Here is a 25,618-nt window from a genome sequence, read left to right as displayed (position 1 = left end):
CAAAATTGCATTGCTGATGAATTTTCTGTTAATCAGCTAATCATTTAATTGAGTCATAATTTCACCTCTATAAATGATTTATCAATTAATCAAAATACATTATCAAAACATTAATTGATGATGAATCAAAAATGAAATAATCATTACTTGCAGCTCTAAAATGGTCAACTTTTGTTCTTTCCACTGTCCCTGTGTGAGATGCCTTATCGCCATTACATATTAGTAAAGAATGTTGGTAGCATGGTGTTGTCTGTACATCAGGGCCACTAAGACCAAATCCCATAACGTTATCTTTGGGAATTTGGTAAACAAAGTGTTCCTGATTCTATGCTACATATATTGTAGGGCACAATTTTCATAATTGCTAAGCTAAATGCTGGAATAGATGGTTATTGTTCTGTATATCAACACCTACTTCAGCAGGTACTTTGGTGCTTTTAGCATCAACAGTTGGATTGTTTTAATGGATACTATGACACAGCATGGATTTAATCTAAGCTGAGTCAGAGCAATGTTAGAAGAGTAATATGAATATTAGCTAAGCTCCTTTTCCCAATTCGTCTCACAAACAATATTTAATTCATATTATGCTGGATATAATAGCCATTTGCAATAAACATAAAATATGAGGCTTTGATTTGAGGAAATCCAAATAAAAGTGAAAAACTTTAATCCAATTGTTTATGCTGGCCTTAATAAAAATTAGAACATTTAAAAGGGGTGTGTAGCCTTACTATCCACTTTATGATCTGATTACCACAGACTCAGCCTCAACTCTGAATCTTTTCTTCAGCTTTCTAGTAAAACTCCTCTCAGACTGGGCCCTGCTCTGCGAGCCCTACATACTGTAACCTGTTGATATGTTGCTAGCTTTAATGTCACAATAAAACCAGCCTTTAGAAAGCCACAGTGGTGCAGACGGAAGACTTTCACACAGCGATAAAGTCTGTTTTCTTGCAGATTTCCTAAAGCTTGTGATTACTGAGCTAATTACTAACATTCCTTGGAGAACTTACAGGCTACTGCTCAAGAACGTGGCAGCTTACGAGAACAGTGGGCTCCTTATACAGTACTGTAGCCAGACACATGCACACAGACAATATGCTGTTCTGTCTTGTAAGATGTTCCTTAATGAACCGTGTATGGTTTATAAATGAAGGAATTGAGCAGACAGAAACTAATTTCAGGGATACTGAAAGCACTATACATTTTTAAAGGCACATAAAGCAACTTTTATATGTAAAAATACACCTATCAAATTGCTCCCAAAATTACCTGGGGCCAATTTTTTCTGTCTTTCAGTTAACTTCAATCACCACAGTTTTCTGTATAAAGACATAACATTGATGACTACGCAAACCATTACCATGAGCATTCAGGTCCAGATCCAGTGCTACACAATCCAAAACACTGGCTGCTTCCCATTCACAGGAAACAGACATTGTATCCTAATTCACTTGGGTCAGGTTGGCAGACTCAGAAAATGACAGGGTAACATCTGTACAAACCTACGATGGGTTGTAATGGTACAATCCTGTCCGGCGTCTTTCATCTACTGTACACTTTGCTGTTTGTGTCATCAAACGGCTCAGTAGTAGAAAAATAATCATTGACCTTCAGCCACTAAACTGTTTCAGCTGTCATCTGCTGGAGTGGGACACCCCTCATAATTACACAGAGACTTTGAGAGTTTATGGTTGAATGAAGGAGGCCAGGTAAGTCAGCTGGGGAGTAAAGAGAGACATTGGGAACTGAAGCTGAATACTAGTTAGAGAAGTGATATTTGGTGAGAATCAGATGTAAAAAACAGATTATTTTTTTTTTAGAATTACAGTCTTTTACTGTAGTGTTGTATATAGATCTGTTGCGGTAAAGTAATTTACATCCGCAACTAACCACTGTGCTGTGGTAACATTATAACTAAATTTCCACAGAAAGCAACATGAGAAACAGCTGCAGGCATCCGACACACTACGCTCGTTAGTTAGCGAGCTTCAAATGAGGCTTACTATTCAGTTTCTCTCGACTGTCCCTCAGGATCACAATGTTAGTCCAACATTGTCGAGCCTGCTAGCCACATTAGCCGCGCAATATGCTAATGCCAAGTTAGCTAACCTTAAAAATAAACAGTAAAACAACACAATACATGGCAACACTTACAGCTTCCAAGTTTGAAGTTGGATCACGCCCATGGCAATCCATCCCTGAATCGTTACAGAGTTCATTACAGTTGTGGAACTTTTGAAGCACTCATTTATTAATTTAACACGACCTGAAGTGTACAATATGAACACTGTGGTTGTTGCTGCTTGACCAATAGCGCGGCGCGGTATTTCAATTTTGCAGTTATCGCGACAGCTCTAGTTGTATAGCGGCCCACCTCTGTTAAAAGCATCACTAATGTATACACATTTATGAAATAAAGCAGTAACCTTCAGACTGAGGAGCTAATTTACAGTTAAAGTGTGACTATTGTTTCCTCTTTCCTCTTCCTCTCGTAACTAAATTCTCGACTTGCACAATGTAATGTGATATATGTTGGTTTAACTTCCTGTCACCTCTACAGTTTACCGTCACCACTAAGTGATCACCTTATAGTGCTTTTTCATCCTTACATTAGTTACTTCGCTTTTCCACTCGAGTGGACCGTCTTAGAGAGGGGGCCTGCGTTGATCACTTTTTTGCATGTTTAGAGTGAAAAAAAAAGAGCCCTAGTGACCTAACACTAGCTAAAGTGTGAAAATCAGGCTAATGTTGGTGCTACACTGAATGACTAGTAAATGTCGCTAATGGTGATCATCAGAATTATCAAAAACACTATACAGGCTACAAAAACTGTAGCTGTATGTTCAAAACTAACAGTCTGTGGGGATTTGGCTTGGGAACTGGTTCAAGTTCAGCATTGACCACTGCCAAAGGTGCACATGAGCAAGGCCCTGAACCTGACTGCTCCCAGGGTACTGCACAATCGCTGCCCAGTGCTCCTATTTATGATGGGTTAAATGTAGATTGTACTGTGTGTATAAAATTGTATCTGAACAATAAAGTTGATTATCAGTAAGCTGTGGTTTAAACTTAACTTTATTTGGCAGGCAGCAAACAGACGTGCAGACATTGTGTAAGTAGAGAACTGATCACATGATGACATATGTCAGGATCTGGGTGGCTTACCACCTCTGCAGAACAGTTTCCTGGAGGACCCCTGTGAATCAACTAATTAATTACTGCGTCTTTATCTCAGTTCAAATCGCCTAGGAGTCCCTCTTTCTATATCCTAGAAAGCAAACAAAAAATACTCCGTTTGAGGTTCAATTCAAATGAAATGAAAACCAAGTGGAGCAACACCGGAGCCCCCACCCCGCAGCCTCCGATGCTGGTAAGCAGCACACTGGCTGTAATCAGGCTGTAACTCGGGACAGACAGGGCCTCTTTTGGACTTGTGCGTTTCGTTTGAAACTCTGTTTCACAGATAATTCCTGAGCTGACTGGTGGCTGTGTGTGTGACGCTGGCGCCGATCGCCACAATACCCTTACTACCCGTGACTTTCTGTTGTGCATTTTTCCTGTCCGTCAAAGCGGCAGATGAAGCGACGATTTCACGTTTTCGTGAAGTTGATGCTACGTCTGCAGACTGCTTTACTCTTGGGTGTCATGTGACCAGGGTGTGTAATCGTAGCTTTTGCAATTAGAAAATCTCATCGCGATAATATTGCAAATGCAATTAATCTTTCATCCCTAGTGGTCTTACAAAGCTTCCATTTCTTTCACAGATTGACACCTTAGAATTTATCTAAAGCCAAAGTGGAAAGGAAAAAGCCAAACGCACCTGCAGAGTCATCTGAAAAGAACATGGAGGTAATAGGAATAAAAATATGTCCCACATCCCAGCGACTGTACCAAAACACTTACATACTCGCTATTTTAATCCGAAAAGCTCCTATAATTACATCATTTAACATTTAAAGTGTTCCGCTCACTTAGCAACCATGCATTTATGGTGTTATCTACACAGCAATTTAAGAATTAAAGAGTTTGAGGATGCCGACCACAAAAAGGCAGAGAATTGCTCTCATTTTTCCATCACCTCAAAGCATGCGTGCGGCCTTTGCTTTAAAACAGTGACCAAAGAATACACAGTTGGCTTAAATGTGCTGAAGAGTCAGCATCCCCACTTATGAAGCCATTTAAAGCGCACTGCCTGATGAGGGTTAAGCCATCATGTCTGTAAACTTGTCCAAAGAAATTAGACTCAAATGTGTCTCCAGTCTTAATGAGGCCAAGGAATTAGATCTAATCTACCACAGAGATCTTGGTTTGTGATTATCAGTGTGGAAATTATCCATTTAAACATGTAGCTGGTTTGTTCATGTGAGGGTTCATCCAGAGCTGAGCGGGCCATGTGGAGGGGAGTGGGTGCTATAACTCAACCACAAATGAGCTTGATAGGGTTTGTGAGAGCCAAAAAACGAAACAGCTGTCGGTCAGAAGAGCATGAGAGACAGTAGGTAGACTGACTAAACTACTAACTAAACTACTACTTCCTCATTTATCTGTATGAATTTCAAATTGTTGGATTACTTTGTTTTTACACATGCTCTTATTGAAATAACTTTAAGTGCCCCATTAACACTTTTATAATCATAATAATAACTTTATTTGTAAAGCACTTTTCAATACAGGTAACAAAGTGCTTTACGGCAATCAATGCAAAACATAGACAAGTCAAACAAAAATCTTTATCACAGAGTGGTGTACAACAAAGAAAATATTGATATTTTGTATTATCTTATATCAAACATAGAACAAGTCAATTTAATGTTGCTATGCAACATTAAATGCTATGCAACAATTCATCCAACTCAGTGTTTCCAAATTGTGAGACACAGAATCCTAAATGTCATAATGATTGAGTGTAAAAATTCATTCTTCAAACTTCAAGAAAATAATGTTAACTCAAGGCCTGCTTACTAGCTTTAGTGGGAGCTTTCAACTGCATCTCACAGTCCTAATTTCCTTGATGAGGTAACAGAGGTTGCACTTTTAAGTAAAACTTGAATAAATCAAATCTTTTAGTTATTCTACTTACTTTACTCTGTATAGCTCAGTCTGTAGGGACTGTTGGTATGGGAACACGAAAGTAGCCGGTTCAAGTACAGCTCTAACTGAGGTACCCTTGAGCAAGGCACTGAACCCCTAACTGCTCACGGCTCTATTCTATGAGGCGATCTGGCATCTCTCCATAAATTAATGCATGTATATAGGTCCTGTTTGTGCATGTTTTTTTGGGCCTATACGTGTGTGTGTGTGTAAAATAACAGTATGCATTTTTGTTCAGATACGAACATTTCAGCAACACTGACCTGCATCACACAAACACAAATCAACTGTATTTTCAGAAAATATTTTCAGGGGTATCTTCCTGATATTGAGTTGCCCTTTTTGCACAGTCAATAGCATAAAAATCCTTCTCTAATTTTGTCTGCTTCTCTTTACAAACAGATCAAATACTGAATAATAACTTTTGTTAACCTCAGAGTACTTTGTGAAAACAGCAAGTCCCCTTGATATTTTGTACATGTCAGTAGACGTTATAACTTTGAGTCATGAATCTTTGTATTATAAAAAGCTCCCCTGGAAAGAGTTAACGAGATATTCCCTTGTTTGACTTGCTTCTGTCTGCACACGACACCACTGTGCGTCAGTCAACACTGCCCTCTGAGCAGGGTCACCACGCTACATCAGCTTCTACTTATCTCCACTTCCACTGACATGCTCTGTTGTCGCCTTTCTGTGTGCTTCACTGGACAGAGACAATGCCTCCCCAGTGGGTGACTGAAGTTTATCTTAACACAGATGGGAACTGATCAGATGCCAGTGCTGTCATTAATTGTCATTGGTTTTATAATATGTGAATCAGTGTTGTACTTGTGCCTTCAAAAAGAAGGTATGAGGAAAGAGTGAAATAAATTTAAGGGGTGATGACAGTGCAAATTAGAAGAGGGAAAAAGGAAGGACGGATAACTTGGGATATTATACAGCTGGAGGAAAAGAGAAGGAAGGATGGTTGGATGGATAAAGGTACAAAAGGAGATGTATACCAAACTTCATCTTACGTAACTTTCCAACTCTTTGACACAAGGTTTTTAAGTTAAAACATCACCAACACTGACCTGCTGTACATGAACATAGATTCTCCCTATTGTGCTAATTGCATGAATCAGCTCTCACTATTAAGGAATACTGTGTTTGCACATAAAACGAGGCCACTGATAAGTTCAGCAGGTTCACCAAACAATAGTTAAGCTACATTTTAAATGAAAAATAAGATTGGAACTGACAGCTGTTAAAGAGAAATTTCCCCCAACGACCTCCTCTTCTACTTAATGTTGGAGTCATACTGAGAGCAATATTTATTTTTTACTGTGAGCTGTAAAATCTGTGCAAGCGAGAGTGGATCGGTCTGTATGTGTGTGTATGTGTGTGTGTTTGTTCGAGCCTCAGCATGTGTGTACATAACAGCATCTGTGTTTTTTCCTTCTGCCATTCACATTAATTTGAGTGAAATGGAACTGCTGCTACTGGGCCAACTCTCTCGACCAGCCTGAGGAAACCCCTCTCCGTCGGCTACTGGATGGCCTGGATGCAATTAAAGTCCAATATGAGAGAGAGAGAGAGAGAGGCAGGCATGTCAGACGTGCCCAGTATAACCAGGCTGTGGCTGCAGTGGCCAGATGTGATCCTGCTCGGCCTGCTCCAGGTCTGGCACAAACCACTTGGCTATTAATGGGGGAGAATACCACAGCTCCAGGGTGTTCCAGGTGGTAAATGGGTGCTAATAGAATTCACAGACAGCATCCCCCTTCTAGCCAAAGGTTAACCTAATTGGTTTTACACACAAGTACAGTACAAAAAAGCTTATGCATACAAGGCTGAGGCTAAACTTGGAACTATAGCCTGTGAACATATAGTAGCTAATATTTAAAACCTGTGTAAATAGTAGGGGTGAGTATTCAACCTGAATACTTTATTGGTACAAAAATGTGCTCATAGCACAGTACCAGAAATTGGCCAAGAACATCTGGCCAGGTTTGTAGGCTTGTATATTTATTGATTAATTAAAATAATAATTTTGCAAATGTTATATTTGTTCAAATGTTATTAATTAATAACACTGTTAATTACTATACAGAAATTGTATTATTGCTTTAACTTGTTGTATTAATTGATGAAGTTGAGGGAAAATATAAGCTTTAATTTTTATTTTTACACTACATTTTAATTATTTAACTAATTTTTCACTTGTCCATTTACTTGCCTGAAAACCTTGTACTACCTTTTTGTGGTTTTGGGGCTCAATACTTGAGTAAGGACATTTGAAAATGTTTGCTTCTCTTATGGTTCTTTGATCTGTTGGTCATATTTTATACATTCATAATAAGGTATGGTAAAAAAAGAAAAAAGTATTATTTTGGTGTTGTATCAAAATGTTAATACTGTACTTATAACAATAGTATTTAAATATGTAAAGGATACCTAGCCCTAGTAACTATAGGGCCAAATTTAAAAGTATTTATTATTTAGTATATCTTTCCATCATCAGTTCCTAGAATTTTTTTTTCAATTTTAGATCATTTTTAGGCAATGCTAAATATTTTACTGTGAAAGCTTTGCGAATGTTGAATTCCAGCACAATGCCATCAATTACGTGCTTCCTGAGTGTGAATTCAAACCCCTGATCTGCAGTACGAAATGTTTCTGTTTGTCTGAAAAATAACCCTCTTTGCAGGTAGATTAAGACCTTTGTTTCAGGCTGCACTCCCCACGTCAAACTCATTTTGACAAAAAAAACAAGCAAACACCTAACTGCTGCTTACACATGCCATATCAGAGGATCAGATCAGGGCGAGACTTGACCAAAAGTGGTTTACAACGCTTCATTGCGCAGACTCACAGTTCAGGAAAGGTGATTACAGTCTGCTTTGCCTTACCAGGAAGTCCTAAAACACCCACTCAGTGAAGATTAACTACTGGATCAACATGATTAGCTACTGTGGTAACACAAGTTAATCAGATTGGGTCCCTGGAGCATGCAAACAGATTCGTTATTCTAAACAAAGGGTCATTTTAAAAGCATAAGAATTCATCCTGTAAACAAGGACCTTGTGTGTTATATGGAATGAACAGGAGTGCCTTCTGGGGCAAAGATTTTCATAACTTTATTGGCATTTCAGCCTGGTTATATAAAGTTATAATCGGCTCTATAGAGCTTCACATGCACTTCCTGCATATAACCATGCCAATAATTCAATTGTTAGAGGAGAAAGGGTAAGCAAAATAGCTGCAGTGAAGATTATATTAAGTTCAGAGTAACTATTAACAATTAGAGACTTTTTTTTCACACATTTGTTCCATTCATACTAATATATATTAATTAATGCTGTTTTAATTCTTTTAGTTCTGTTGTATTGCCCAACTTCTCGGTACTGTGTGTCAATTTACCTAATACCAAAATGGATCCAGGTGGACTTGCTATTAGCTCTGATCTCACTGTATATCACAATCATCACCCCTCACAGTGTGATCTGTAAAGTGCAAGAAAAATTACATCTTTTGGATCAGGTGTCGTTGTGACTGGGTCTATTGGGATCAGGTTTCACAGTCCTTGTGTTTGCATAGGGTCTTTTTTTAAATAATTAATCAGGTCAGTTCCAGTAGGTTTCACATGGGCCCTGTTGGGTTTTGGGTCCAAAATTTAGCAACAAACATAATCTCATTAATGTCAAGCAGACTTTGCTTGACATTAATGAGACTGGGTCAACGAAATAAAATGAAAACATTGCATTTTAAAAACAACGATGTCAACACATTCCTACATCACAATTCAAACAATTGCCTCACTCAGATGTGACCAGACTGCCCATTTTTCCAAAACTGTGATATTTCTTATGGTTTTAGCTTAGGCGAAATTTATTTCAGGGGAGGTGGAGCACATCTACTATCAGACAGTGTAGTCATTTGGAGGCACAAGCCATATTGCATGTTAAGTAAATTGACTCTGTACAGTAACTTGTTACAGTAACAGCAACATAGATAAACACTTTCTTTAAACAGCAGCCCATAATGAAAAGGGGAATTGATACCGTTATCCAGCCACTTTCTCTGCTTTGTCAGATTGAGACAAAAATTTCACGTGTTTCAGCAACATCCTTTGAGTGTAGTGTCTGAAAGAGAACCTTTGGGACCCATTGTGGTATCCAAACCAACCTCAATGCCAAGAATTCCCATACAACACATGAAAACTCACAAACGTCAGCATATGGAGAAATCAGGCCACTAATCGTCCTTTGTCACCCGGTGACATTCCTGATGTTCACCCCTGGCAACCAGGACTTAGGGAAGCGCAGAGATTTTGTTTGACAGCCGTGTCACTGAGCTTAGTGTTTCTCAGGGCGGGACTGACCTCCTCTCACGGGGGACCCCTATGGACTTTGTTTGGGTGAAGAGGGGGAAGCTTGCGTGAGCTAATATCACAACCCAATGTAGTCCAGCCAAGGACTCAAACATTCTGCAGAACATCAAAACAAGGTAACAAATTTGATTAATGAACCAGCTTTTTTTGTCCACTTTGAGCCCATGAATGTCAAGCAGCTTCTGACTGTCAGTCAACAACCATGGGTCAGTTTAAGGGCTTGTATTTTGACCTATTAGATTTTTGTTTTTTTTATGAGTGCACAATGCAAAAGGAAAATCTCAATCTATTTGTTCCAAATATTCTTGATCTGATGGTGGATTTCAGAAGGGAACAGGTTTTCAAGCTAATTTACTTTATACATGTTCTGACTTTTAGATGAATTAGAATTGTGCATTAGCAATAATTGTGAATTAGATTTGAAGACATGCAGTTTATTATTCTTTAGTTCAAATCTCACATGCGAATCACAGTAAAACTAATGCAGAGACATGCACAGGGACTTCATTTTGGTATCAGCAGAGAGAAGCAACCTTAAAGCTGTTGTCAATACTGCAAACTTGTCTGGAAAGATGAACTATGTATGTATGCAGATGTTTGAGGATGCTGCTCAGAACTGAAACCAGCTGTGATGTGGTGACTTTAATGGATGGGGTACCCATGTACAACTTTAAATCAACAGAGAAAATACATTTTTGGCGGGCTTGTCAGCATAGATCAAATACTGATAAATGCAAGAATGTAAATTAGAAGTATTGAACCTCCACGGTTGTTCAAAGTCAACAAAGTGAAACGTCAACCTCGCGCTAAATGTGAAAAATATCTTGTCAGCATGTTTTCCTAAAAAACGATGTAGCTTTGCTAAAAATCCCACTATGTCAACAACTCAGCAAAATTTAACTGCTGAGGTCTTTGATGCCATTTTTATGTAGTTGGTACTGTAATTGCCCATTTTCAGAATAAAGCGGTTTGATCCTTTGATTAGAGACAGGGCCAGTTGGAAAGGCTCTAAAATGAGCGCAGAGGTTCCTGACCCAAAATAGCCAAGTCTAACTCTAGCTACACTCTGGCCGGCAGAGAGCTGTTTCATGTTATACTGCCTTTGGCTATTCCTGTCACTTCTCCACGGGGTTCAGATAAACACTTCCATTCAACAATCCCAAAGACATAGTTAAGAGGCCGCGATTATAGCCTTGGGAGTGTCGTAAAAATATCTCCATTGGGAGGGAGGGGTGTCCTGACAGCCACAGTTTCGCTTCCTTGTTTCTATTTTGCGTGTTTCCACAACTTTCCCCACTTAGGCTTGTTGACCTGTAAGGTGAACTGTTTCTGCACGTGCCGAGAGTTTCCCTGCGACTAAAAGAAGGTGTACTCAGACAGCCTGGCTCCCTGTCTATGCCTGGCCTCATAATTTTAAGTGCAAAGCAGCTATGTTTATTCTTCTAAGTGAATGTGACTCTCTAGCAGTGCCACTCACATGTTTGCATGACACTGTTAAAGTTTGTGTTATGCACACAGCAAGTATAATTGTAAACATTATCCTCTACTTTGGCACAAATACAATAAAACATTTCCATATTACATCTTTCTCCACAATGTATGACCTATACACTACAGGCCTAACTTGAATCTTGACACATTAAAACTCACTCCGAGAACACAAATCCAATATTTCATGGTGTAACAGGGGACAAATTGTGAGAAGAAATATGACCAAAGCTCTGGCTGCAGTTGTTAGGTCCAAGTCTGCGGCTGCGGTTGCCAGGTCCTGGAGGAAAAACAATGGGAAGCGACTGAGCAGTGAATGTGGTCGGCGGCAGAGAAGCCGCTCCTGTCCTTTAATGTGGCTTCTAGCTGTCTCATTGGCTGCCAGCTTCTTGCTGATTTACACCACAGCGGCAATTCACAACCCAAACAAACCCCAGACAACTAATTATGTCAGGTTGACTCTGTCAGCTTATCATGGAAGCAAAGCAGAAAAGAAAATGTTGACCACAAAGGCCAAAATCTCTGGAGTGCTACTCCAGACAATATGATGATGGAACCCCGGTGATGTCTGTTGTGGCCTGGTTGTGAATTTACTATACAGTGCATAAGCCCAGGGAGGTCTGGGGACACTGAGCTGTATATTTTATGAGGGACGAAAGGGGATGTCTGCAGGATAATTCATGTCCCAACTCTAAGATCTATGTAGTATTTTAAATCAACATACATGCATATTTGTGCACAAATAACCAGGACTCACGAAAGAAGCAATCACTAGCTATGAAGTCTTTGAGAGTGATGAACCCAGGAAGCCCAGAGAAAACACAATCTTTTCCTCCTGTCAAATTCCTCAGCTCTCAGAGTGTATGAAAATCAAACACCCACATTTTATTAAACTGCCAACTATTAGAATACAAGGTAGGGCATTATCATGAAAGAATGAGACAGACATAAAAGTTTATTTCTATGAATTAAGTCTGCTGCTGGTACTTTGTGTGACACTAACCATGATGACATCCTAAATGTTGACATTAAATATCTGTTAATGTTACCAAGATTAGTAAATTAAAGTGAAATGTGATTCTGTTGTCTGTTTAAGGTTCAAACCATCTACAGTGAACGCTGAATAGCAGTGTAACCAAAACATCACTAAATAAAAGCTACAGTCAGATAAAAAAAACACGATTTACATTAAAAAGTTATAACCTATCGTTACCAAAGTCTAGACATATCGCAAATATAAGTTATTGACTTCAAATGTACATTTTATGCCTCCAATAATAGAGTCGTTTTTGTATGCTGTCAAGAAAATTAGCATTAGTCATTAGTTAAATCAGGCCAAACAAGAAAGAGCATTGTTATTGAATGTCATTTAGCCACCTGACTGACCCTTGAAGTTCAAACCAGACATGCTAGCCTATATTTTAGATCCACTTTGGTTATTCAACAGGCTTAACACCTTAAAGAAAACTTGTTTTTATGCTTTTTTTACCTCTTTTGAGCTGTTAGTTGACTAACTTTTGCACCCAAAAACTTGAAGAAACACTTTTTTCAGTAATAATTCAGTGTGCTAGAAACCCCAGCCTACTGTTTAGCAGCCCGAGTCCTCGTGTCTGGCTCTGGTTCCTCCCTGCATCAGTTTGGCTTTCGTTCAATCCACCTCTCGCCTGTTATAAAGGCTCGTTTTACTGCATACTTTCCTATACACTCCTGGCCCAGAGGTTTACAAGTTTCCCAGTCTCTATGGCACCATTGAGGCATTTTTTTCATGCGTCCTAATTTTTTCCTCTAAAAACGGTCGAAATGAGAATAAAAAGGTAGCAGGGAAGATTTTGACAAGATCAGGAGATAAATATTGTTCCTTTTCATTTTCTTTAGGAAAGGCCATGCCTGTTTATCATTATAAAGAAAATTTCACTGGATAATGCTCACCTCAACATGTTTCTTTCCAGATGAAATCAGAAAAGCAGATCCAGCACTGCAGCTTACTGATACTCAACTACAAAGGGCACACAAGGCATTTAATATGATACAGATCTCCACTGCCTATCTAAAAAGGATGGGAACAGTCAGGCTTGGTTCTTACAGGAACTTCGGGTATTTCCTTTGGTCTTTGCTCCCTTGGAGGCAGAAATAATGATATTGTCTCTCCTCACTTTGTCCGGAAACCAAAACAAGAGCTGGTGGTCTAAGGTGACTCTTTTCTTCAAGTTATAGACAGCAAAGAAAGATGACAGTATAGTACTGTAATTACTAGTGATGCATAGTTACTCATCATTATGACTACTGACAGACAGAGAGAGAGAGAGAGTAAACTGTACGGGCTTTAATTCAAAGAGACCTTTGCGTCACTGGAATAGTATTGGATGACCAGAAATGCACTGATTTCAAACAGTGTTTTGTTTTTGAAAAACAACCTGATCACAAGCACAAACACATGTGCAAAAAAAAATCAGTGTTTCTGTATTGTGCAATATGCTGACAGTTCAAAAGCTTGACATGTTTAATGATTCATAACTACCTTGATGTGGCTTCTAGGGGGTGCTACTGAGCATATTCCAGCTTATTCTGACATCACATTAATATTGTTTAATCACAAAAACTCTGACCCAGTTTTCCCCTTAACATTCACAGACTTCTAAAATGTAAACTATAAAACCATATCTTGAAGGTTTTGAGTGGAAGTCTACACTTAAATTCTACTATTTTCTTTCTAAAAGCAAACATTACAGATGTTACTGTGCTCCTCTGACACAGTGAATTTTGAAATGCATGCGCTCTTATCATGCAAATGGTCCATAACAGAATTTTTAAAAACAGATTAACGTTAATCTGTTTAATTGAACAGATGCAAACCAAAGAGTTGTCAGGGGGGAAATATATATATGTTTGTTAGGATTCAGGCAAACACAGAAGCACGGACCATAAACATTGCTTTCAGAAACTTGAGAACAGGACATGTTGGTTTTTTACAGTCCTAAACAACTGACACAAACACTATTTTTCAAGGCCTTTTGTTTAGGCTGGAGACTTTGACTGTCTTCACAATCTAGCAGACATTAAAAAGAGATGTTGGCCGTGTTTTGGTTTATTTTTGGTTGACATCCATGGATCGCTGAAAATAAACGGAGGCCTTTTGTTTAAGGGTTGAACAGTGCTTTTCATAGCAGCCTCGCTGTCCTGTCGGTGCTGAGACAGAAACACAACGGATGATGAGAAGGAAAAACTACAGTGAAACACTCTGAGACTAGGAAAAAATGGAAAATTAATGGAATGATCCAAAATGTCAGGTTGTGTGAAACATGATATTAAAATAAACTATTTCAGATATTCTATGACAATTTCAAATTTTTATCAGGTTCTGTATCTGTGTAACTGTGGTAATTTTGAAGTATTGACAATCGCAGGACCTTGCCAAATTTGCAAGATGTTGACACATCTCCTCCTTAAAATTACGGCCACAATCATAAATCCCTGTAGGGACGAATTCAAGGAATTGCCTGCTGCTCATTCAGGTATTCCCTCTAAATATATCAGCCTGCTTTGAAAACAACGGACTGTCCTGTAAAAAAATTGAGGAGTCTTCAATTCTAAATCTGCTTTGGGTTGGGTTAGGCTGTAAATCTCAACATACAGTGGAGATGTGGACACGGTGTAAATCTTTTGCCCCTCTTTGCCCTGTGGCCTTCTCCTCTGAATGGGGCTCAGTGTTTCAGTCACACCTGCTCACCTTTCCCGGCCTGCAGCCCTGGGACATGGGTGAGCTGAGACTGAGATGAGAGGAGAAGAGAAGAGGCCTTGGACAGCTTGGAAAGGGGCAATGACCCTGCATATCCCAAGACGTCATGGTATTGCCTCTGGCTCTGTACTTTGTGAACCACCAGTTGTGGTTTTTAGGTCATGTGCGAGGACATGGAAGGAAAGATTCATGACCGGTGCGTTTTAGATCGGTGAATACTGGCACACTTCGGACAAAAAGCCACACAGCATGCAGTTTGCAAAGGCTTAAATAAACACACTATATAGTCTCAAGTAGTCTTGCAGAGTCCCTTCACAAATGCAATGCCATGTGACTGACATGTCACTTATTCTGGCTTCCAAAGGATGGGAAAATAACTAGCGCCTTGTGTCTTTACTCATTCTTAAAACCACTAACAACCTCTCTTACTGTGCAGCAGCTATATGTATACAGAACATGCTGTATTAGCCACAGCATGTCTAACATTAGCATGCACTGATTTTGCAGACAATATAATGCAAGCAAAACATAACTTTTGGAGTCCGTTTAGTCTAAGCATATAATTCTCTCTTGTAAATTTTGCCCTGCTGTCTCGACATTATAACCACAAAGAGTCTGTTTGTGTTGAAACTTGCCAGCAAATTTTAATAATATATTGTAAATATTGGAGGTGGAAAAAAAGATTACAATGTTTTGAAGCATGCTCAGACAGGGAGAGTATGGAAGTATGTTAAGATTACTAATGCTAAGCAGGCAGTGAGAGCGGTAGGCAGAATCCTGCTTTCCATTAGCACCAGCTTGATAACTGCCAAGTGCAGCCAGCTTAGACTTTCCAGATGTGCCTGTCCTTGTATGATCCTCAGCGCTGCTCTAAGATCTCACCTCAGGGCTGCAAACCGAGACAAGGAAACGAACGCAGCAAGGGAGCTAGCTCAGTCAGCTAGCCTCACAAAGAGTCGTGTATATGCAGGAAGCCAGACAGACTCGGGCAAGGCTGCCCTGCAGAGGGTATGCCACGTTAACACCGCATCTCTGCAGTCAATGACTGGCAAGGCTGCCTGAAAAGATGCCAGGCTTGTTTTTTATCACTGTGTTTTTTGTTAATGGGTTGCTGTGCTTTCAAGTGTCGGACAAACAAAAGTCTATAATCATGAGAAAACACAGGAGGTCTTTCCTGCTCTTAACAGCCTGTGCTTATTACCTAACACACTTTGTGTTAATCACTTTTCGAAACTTACAACTATACAGCTTATATAACCAAACACATAACAGGATTCAGTTGCAATGCTGACAAACTCCTTTTGAACGAAAGACAATAACAGCAATTTCAGTTTTATTTAAACAAAATAATTAAACAAATCAAATGACTATCTGGTTAGTTGAAATCTGGGTGGCCTGGACACGAGAACGCATCTCATCCCACTGAACTCTAACAGAACTAAATGTTCAGCCCTGAGAGCAGAGGTGATTGATTCCAGTTCGAGTCAGATCACTGCCTGTGGCTTAGCAGCTCACCAAATCAAACACTAAACAACAATGTGTGAGCCCAAGCACATTCGGGCTTTTATTCTCCTGACTGTAATGTTTGGGATTTCAGGCTGACAGCAATCTGCAACAGTTGCGAAAAGTAACGCATTGCCAACACAAAGACGCCAGCTGTTGGCTGCTCTGTAGCCCAGTGGCACTAAAACAATTCATGTAAATCACGCAGTAAAATATAAATTTTGAAATTGAATCATTAAACTTTAACAACTGCATATTTGCCATAGACTGTATATAAAAAAATATTTGCAAGATAAATGAATGAATAAATAAATAAATTAGCCACTAAAACTCAAACTGAACTTGACTTTAAGACATAACTGTAAAATCCAAAATTAATGTGTTTTTAAAAAACTACTCAGGAACAGCATGTGCATTAGCGACAAAGATAATTGACATTTGGATGATATTTGTACTTGGTGTGCTCTCTTGAATCCAAATGAATAACAAATGGATTTGCCAGGGAGTGACGAACACTGGCTCAACAATAGAACTCTTCATAACCAACTTTTCATGTTTGTCCAAAGCATCACACTCTGTATTAATGCCATACAACCAACTTCTTGCAAGGACCAAAATGCATTTCAGAACTGTCCTATATTTTAGATTTTATCCAAAGCTGAATTATGTCGTCATGCTTCCTCTTTACTGCCTAAGCAGGCCAGGACAAAATTTAATTATTAGCAGGCAGAGGAAGACAGCAGAGAGGTTGCTCTGCACATTAGGCCAATCAGAGGGGATAAAGTGATGACATCACTTCCACAGAAGCTATTAGAGCATTTGTGTTTATGGGGAAAACACGAATACAGGTCTGTCAGGAGATTATAAATCAGGCAATTTTTTGAAAAAGGACAGCACAAAGGAATAAAGGAGATGTGTAGCTGCAGTTTGGGAAAAAGTTGAGAATGCATGAAATGGAAAAATATCTATAGATGAGAAAAAGCATAAACCAATGAACCGCAAGCACAAGACTACCCTACCCCTCTTCCAAGTCAGTGTTGAGGTAGCAAACTAGAGACTGTCTTATGGACAAATAGAGATGCAAAGTGGGGAGAACTTATTTCTGGTTCCACAAGTTGAAGTCCAATTAATTTTCTGTGTAAAAATCACTTGGAGACTGGCAGGTGGAGCATTTCTAAGGCATCAAACTACAACTCCCAACTCCTCTTCTGGCTATAAAATGTCAACATCTGCTTCTGTGCGCCCATAAACGTTGGTGTTTTGGGTTGTCACCTTTAGTTGTTTTGTATCATGTTCTCATGCCAGAAAAACAATGCAAAAAAAAGAAAAGAGTGCACTGGAATTTGAATGAACTTCTCCCAAGCATGTTGAAAGCACGCTGAGAGGACCATAATGCTGCTAAACCTTACAGATCTTAAAACCATCCACATCGAGGGAATGTAATTCTGCTAACTTGATCCTCAGCCTAATTGTTGACAAAAAATGTACATCAATCGGAAAAAGTGAGAGCATGAAAATGAACAGATTAACATGTCACATTTCTCTTTTGACCTCAATCCAGATGTGGCACTTCGTAAAGAGACTGTTTCCTTGCCCACAAAGTTTCGGAACTACACCAGACACGGACGTTGTTGTCATCCACTCCCCACTTCTATTTAGGACTACACAAACCGACCAGCTATTATGATACAATGTCTCCATAAAATCATATGCTGCTCGGATTCCTGATGAGCCTCAGCGGGTGATCTTACACAGCGCACAACCATGTGGGTCACAATTTCAAACCCAAATGGCTCAAAATGGCTCTGAGCGAGTCACGAGGGTCCCTGGTGTCATAGCTGCCAGTGACAAACTTTGTTTATAAAAGACCACACAAACACAAACAGCAAGGGATCCATTTAAATCTGCAAGGGGGAAGCCAAATTTATAGTGAAAGCAGATGGCTGCTGATATCATGTTGAAAACAATTACATCATCACGTCATAAATAGTCAGGTCAAAAACAGTGCATTCACACTTATAATAATCAAGGTTTTTGGTGAATTTCGCAGCTTTTCCTAACCACAGTCAGACATACAAGATGTCTTTTTATGTCTTTTCATGCAGTTTAAATATAAGCTGAATTATGAGATTAGTGCAACCCACTGAAAAACTATTCTTTCACTACTGTTGTTGATTTGTGTTCACTTTATTGACTCAACAACAGTTTCCCACCACAAAAGTGATTGACCGAGCTCTTGACACAAGAGCTTATGCAGAATGACAGCTAAGTGTTCAATAAAAACAAATAATGGGGACAAAGTTGAAGAGATGAAGACATCTTACCCCAAGGTGCAGTAAGGACTTTACCACCCAGTGGCTCAAAAAGATATCATGCAAGCAACTGATTGGACCAAGATCAATACCAGTGACTCAACAATCACTTCACCAGGCACTAGTTTAAGTCCTTATCATTTATGTCCGGAGAAGAAATCTTTAAAACAAAAAAAAAGATAATCGAGAAATGCAACTACTAATGCAAATTCTTTTATTTGGGAAGCTGGAAACCAACAAAGTTTGGATGTTTTGCTTACTAAACGATGTTTATAATGATAATTTCATTATCAAAATTACAGCTGAAATGATTAGTTACAATTAATTAAGTCTATCAACCAAAAACTGTTGTGAAAATTGATGAATAATTTTTCAAGCAAAAATGTCAAAAGATTGTTAGTTCAAGCTTCCAAAATGTGATGATTTGATGGTTTTCTTTGTCATATACATAAAAGTAAATTGTCAATCTTTGATGTTTGGGCTGATGGTAGTATAAAACATGCAATTTGTATACATGGATTTGGTCTCTTATTCATTATTTACCTTATATTTTATATACAAAATGATTAACTGACTAATTAGAGAAAATATTCGGCACATTATTCAGTAATGAATATAAACATTAGTTGCAGCGCTAATCAAAATAGTTGGAATCTTATCATAAGTTGTGTTAAAGAATTGTGAAGTTATGTTCATGCTGTCACACATTTTCCCACCAACAGAGGTTGACATAAATTCTATAGGGTAACTTAACATCTTCAAAACATACTGGATGTGGATGGGTTTTATTGTAAATTCTCAGTTGGTTCTAAACCTAGCTGAGCCAAATGAGGTCTCTGCTGCTTATTATTAAACATCATAACCAACACTTTGATGGTGTGCTGAGTTACTGTGAGCAGTGGTGAATAACAGGGCTTGCTGTCTATATGGGTCACTGTGGGGTTTGAATGTGGCTGAGGGAATGTGAGTGAATGAGGGAAAGAGTGGAAGTGGAGGGCTGTGTGTCGTTCCATCAGCCAAGCCACAGCTGGCCAGATTACAAGAGTCTGGATTAGAGGCCAGGGGTGAGGGTAGGGATGTAGATCCCATTGATATAGGACCTCAAACACATGCGGAGGCCACACATTATTATAGCATCAATGTCAACATCAAGACACGCACAAGCTCGAAAATGCCAAGGCATTCATTGTGTTAAGCCAAGAACCAAGCAGCACTTTATTCTTTGAATTGTGTTTTATGTGGTCCGTTTGTTGGATCTGATTTTGAGCAGGTGTGTTTCCTCGTTTCCTCTTCATCATAACAGACATCACAAGCCTCAAGCCCAGAGAATAAGGGAATGTAACCTTGACCTAACATTTATCATGTTACCTATCATTGTGTACAAAACAAAAAACATTTTTGCTTTTGGTACACCATTGTTTTCCGATTTCTTCTCTTGAAGCATAACCACTGTAAATGGGAGAGTGAGGAAAAGAGCACTGCATGAACGTTGCACTATGCAAAACCAAGATGAGCTTTGTGATTTTTTTTCTTCAGTCTTATTAAATCACTTCATCAGAATAATTGCTTCTATTTGAGAGCAGACACATACCAAAACAGGATATAATTAGAAGTGTTGCTTATGTATGTTTAACATCAACACCATGGATACTCAGTGTCTAATTATAATTCATATGAAACAAAAAAATAGACAAATCATTTCCAGGAAACATATTATATCAAACAAACACGTACAAATATATATAAAGGCAGATTTCAGTCATTCACTCGCGTGGAACAGATTTATTTATGACAATACCTACTATGTTCTGAATTGGTATATATTATCCGGCTCTAACCTTTTCACTCTCTGTAAGCAAGATTAACACAGCAGAGGTTGGGAAGTGACAATAATATCACTAAAATAATAAACAATAAAAAAAACAGACATTTCTCTATTTCCCAACATGGGGCCTAGTCATTGCAAAGAATTCACCATCCAGTATTTTTAATTTTATTTTATATTGTTCCCTTATTTATATTAACTTATTTTTAGTATTTTATTTTTATCTTTGTATCGTTATTTTTTATTTTCCTTTTTTCCCCTTTTCTTTTAATATCTCATGCCATAACTCTCTCTCTCTCTCTCTCTCTCTGAGTGGATGCGTGAGTGTGAGTGCAGAGTGATTCTAGAGCGTGTGAGTTTCTACCTTTGTTTCTTCTGTGTTTTTGGTTGTTTGTAAGTGTTTTATGTTGCGTAGTTGTTAGTTGTTGTTTGTTGTTGACAACGTGATGTCTGCCTCCCGTATGAACAGCGCTGTAGTGATCTTTTTGGATGATGTGGCAAAAGTTCAGACCGTGGTGGAGAAAGGGATAAATATTCGTGACACTTTCATCCCTGTTCTCCCGCTGGTGAGTCCCGCTAAAAGGATCACTATTTCTAACGCACCTCCGTTCATTAAATCTGAGGATTTGGTTAAAGAGCTGTCACATTACAGCCAGCTGATTTCTCCTGTTAAAATGGTTCTGCTGGGCTGTAAGTCACAGAAGCTGAAGCACGTCATGTGTCACAGGAGACAAGTCTTCATGATCCTGAAGGATAACGCCACTGATTTAAATCTGACATTCAGTTTTAAAGTTGAAGGCTTTAATTATGTTGTCTTTGCGACATCTGACACCATGAACTGTTTCGGGTGCGGGGATGAGGGTCATTTAGTTCTTGAAACGTTTGGATCATCCCTCCTGGGCCGGGTCGGCCGTGACGGAGCGGTTCTGCCGCGCACGAGTGCTCATGCTGGGTGATGTAGTGGTTGTCGCTGGGCCGAAGCTGAAGGATGCCACTGCTTTGGCAGCTGTTCTGGGTGTGAGGTCGGTCAGAACCATCGCAAGACTGCTGGAGCACTGGACACATAAACTGTCGGGACATGAATCCGTCAGGTTGGAGGAATATACTGTCAGACTGATTAAACCTCAATCGGACGATTCCTTTCCTGGATTATGTGTCAGTGGAGAACAATGATAGGATTTTTTTAGATGTACCACACTGCATTTTAAACTTGGATGAGGCAAAAGGGAACATCTGGTTGTGTGTTGGTGTGTTCGAATAAGGGGAAACTCCACAGTGCAGTGGACACACTGTGGCATGGACATCTGGGTTTGGCGGTGTCTGACCTGCGTGGAGGAGTCTGTACAAACCTCCTCTGACGAAGAGAGTGGCTGACCTGCAGTGGAGAGTGTTGCACGGGATCATGGCGGTCAATGCATTTCTGTCCGTCATCAGTCCCGGTGCAAGCGACGTCTGTCCTTTTTGTCCTATTAAAGAAACTGTGTTTCATTGTTTTTGTGAATGTGTGCGCCTGCCGCCGTTGATTTTTGTTGCTGGGGGAAACTTTTCAGTAAGTTAGGGGAGGTTTTCTCCACACAAGTGTTTGTCCTAGGGTTCAAATACTGTAAGGCTGCTAAACATAAATGCCAGCTGCTGAACTTTATTTTAGGCCAATCAAAGATGGCGGTGTATGTGAGCAGGAAGAGGAAGGTGGACGACTCTGTGGAGGTGGACGTGACGCTGCTGTTCACTCGGATGAAAGCCAGAATCAGGATTGATTTTAATTATTACAGAGAGATGAAGGATATTGATCAGTTCTGTGTGATTTGGGCTCATGGTGATGTGTTCTGTCGAAGATGAACAGCTCATCTTTTCTGAAAAGTTGATGTAATTTTGTTGGTTTATTTTGTTTGTGGGATATATGAAAGTATTTATTGAGCTGTTGTTTATTGTTTCTATTGTTTAATGGTGTATTAAGCTTTTTCTGTAAATAACATGTTGATTTAATGGAATAAAGTCTCTCTCTCTCTCTCTCTCTCTCTCTCTCGGGAGTGAGAGTGGCATTACTGTCATTATTGTCTTTTTTTTAAATATGAAGTACTTTGTGTTACATGGCTGTTGTATGTGCTGTACAAATAAAGACTGCAAAGATGCAGCAGCAGGTTAAAAAAGCAAGCCATGCACCAGATAATTCTTAATTCCAGCATTAACATACAAAGATACAGTTATATAAAATCATGTTTAAAGCTACGGAGCCCTGTGGCCATAGAAAGAAATTAAGTTTTTTCCTTCATTTGTGAGCACAAGATAAGTGTAGAGAGAGCCAGCACAGCAGACCCACCGCATTTATCTGGGGGGAAAGTTAATTCTGAAAGACTATGTGTTAATAGTTTGTGTCAAGCATAGAGGCTGCTTTATGTGTAGCTCTGGTTGTGTCTTCTCTCTCTGGTCCACTGTCAAAACAAACCTCAACCTGCCGGCGCCAAACCAAACGTCCTGGCTGCATCTATTGTTTTCCACACCTGGTGTGTGGCTGCAGCCCAGCCTGGCTCTCTGTATGTACATTTATCTCATGCTTTATCAAAACATAGGAACGAATTGTATCTCGTACAGTAGCATTTCGTGCGCTCAGTAGGGCAGTGAAGTAATTTCCAGTGTTAGCAATATGTTGGGGCTCAACAGTGCGGTATGCGGTATTATCGCATTTTTCATCAATGAAGTAATTTGGTGCCATATAGCAGAGTAAGAGTGTCTGTATCTGTCACCTCACTGCACAGCCAGCCGCTAACAGCAGCTTTATGGTCTGAGCAAGCTAGCTGCTGGGTGCTAGTCAACAACATTGTCAAGCAAACTCCTTTTTGTAGTTTGACTCATTTATTAATTTAACACACCCAGTAAAATGGGTGGAGCGAGAACCAGGTATTTGACTGTACTTGGCTAGTTGCGGACTTTTGAATTGGAATAGTACTTTGGCTGCGACTTATGACGTTTCCAAGTCCACAAGAACACAAGTACAGACAAGAACGCAGATTGAGAAACAGCCCATGAACAACACACATTCTAGAACAGCAAACATCCTGAAACAGCACACCTTCCAGAACAGCACCATGAACAGCTTACAACCTGGAACAGCACACATTCTAGAACAGCAACATGAACAGCACACGTTCTGCAACAGCAAACATCCTGGAACAGCACACTTTCCAGAACAGCATACATTCTAAAACAGCCCCGTGAACAGCACACATTCTGGAATAGCTCAAGATCTGGAACAGCACTATGAACAGCAAACATTCTAGAACAACCCCATGAACAGCTCACAATCTGGAACAGCATACATTCTAGAACAGCACTATGAACAGCACACAATCTAGAACAGCACTATGAACAGCACACATTGTAGAACAGCAACATGAATAGCGCACATTCTAGAAAAGCACCATGAACAGCACCCATTCTGGAACAGCACCATGAACAGCACACATTGTAGAACAGCAACATGAATAGCGCACATTCTAGAAAAGCACCATGAACAGCACACATCCTGGAACAGCATACATTCTAGTACAGCTCACAACCTGGAACACCACTATGAACAGCACACATTCTAGAACAGCAACATTAACAGAACACGATCTGGAACAGCACTATGAACAGCACACATTCTAGAATAGCATACATTCTAAAACAGCCCCGTGAACAGCACACATTCTGGAATAGCTCAAGATCTGGAACAGCACTATGAACAGCATACATTCTAGAACAGCACTATGAACAGCACACAATCTAGAACAGCACTATGAACAGCACACATTGTAGAACAGCAACATGAATAGCGCACATTCTAGAAAAGCACCATGAACAGCACCCATTCTGGAACAGCACCATGAACAGCACACATTGTAGAACAGCAACATGAATAGCGCACATTCTAGAAAAGCACCATGAACAGCACACATCCTGGAACAGCATACATTCTAGTACAGCTCACAACCTGGAACAGCACTATGAACAGCACACATTCTTTAAAACCACCATGCACAGCACACATTCTGGAACAGCAACATTAACAGAACACAAACTGGAACAGCGCTATGAACAGCACACATTCTAGAACATCCCTATGAACAGCACACATTCTAGAACAGCATACATTCTAGAACAGCTCACAACCTGGAACAGCACTATGAACAGCACCCATTCTAGAAAACCACCATGCACAGCACACATTCTAGAACAGCAACATTAACAACACAGATTCTAGAAAACCACCATCAAAAGCACACGTTCTAGAACAGCAACATTAACAACAGCTCACATTCTAGAAAACCACCATTAACAGCACATGTTCTAGAACAGCAAAATGAACAGGACACATTCTAAAACAGTACTATAAACAGCAAACATTCTAGAACAGCCCCATGAACAGCACACATTCTAGAACAGCAGTATGAACAGCACACATTCTAGAACAGCAACATGAACAGCACACATTCTAGAACAGCAACAATAACAGAACACAATCTGGAACAGCACTATGAACAGCACACATTCTGGAACAGCACCATGAACAGCACACAAACTAGAACAACACTATGAACAGCACACATTCTAGAACAGCACAATAAACAACACACGTTCTAGAACAGCAAACATCCTGGAACAGCATACTTTCCAGAACAGCATACATTCTAGAACAGCCCCATGAACAGCACACATTCTAGAACAGCACTATGAACAGCACACATTCTAGAACAGCCCCATGAACAGCACACATTCTAGAACAGCACTATGAACAGCACACATTCTAGAACAGAACCATGAACCGCACACATTCTAGAACAGCACCATGAAAAGCAAACATTCTAGAACAGTGTAGTATCCAATATTTATGTATTTTACTCATAACAGTTCAAAATAGCACTATAGCAGCAGGACAGAGGGTCAGTGACCTTCTACAGGGAGAGCAGTGATTGGTGGTTATGTAGGGACTGAACCCTTCTATAGAATCTGACCTCTAACCCCTTGTTTTGTTACCTCAGAATAGTACTGTACCCTTCTATGGGTTTGACCTTTTACTTTGCAGACTCAAACCCCTCTATGGTACCTAACAGATACCTAAACATATCCTATATAAGCTATGTTTGATGTACAGAGAGACAGAGTGGCCATCGGGCTGGGTCACTCTCCAAGCTACTGCAGAGCTTGTAATTGATGCTGAACTCCTTGATTTAATAAACTTTATGATCAAAAACAGTGTCAAGCGGGTTTCCTCTCAACACATCATTGCAGCATTATTGTTCGGA

Source organism: Micropterus salmoides, unplaced genomic scaffold (assembly GCF_014851395.1).
Source record: "Micropterus salmoides isolate LMB-PRFRI ecotype aquatic unplaced genomic scaffold, ASM1485139v1 Ms_hic_scaffold_18, whole genome shotgun sequence".
NCBI lineage: Eukaryota > Metazoa > Chordata > Actinopteri > Centrarchiformes > Centrarchidae > Micropterus > Micropterus salmoides.
The sequence above is the reverse complement of the archived record's forward strand: the minus strand, read 5'-3'. Positions refer to the sequence as shown.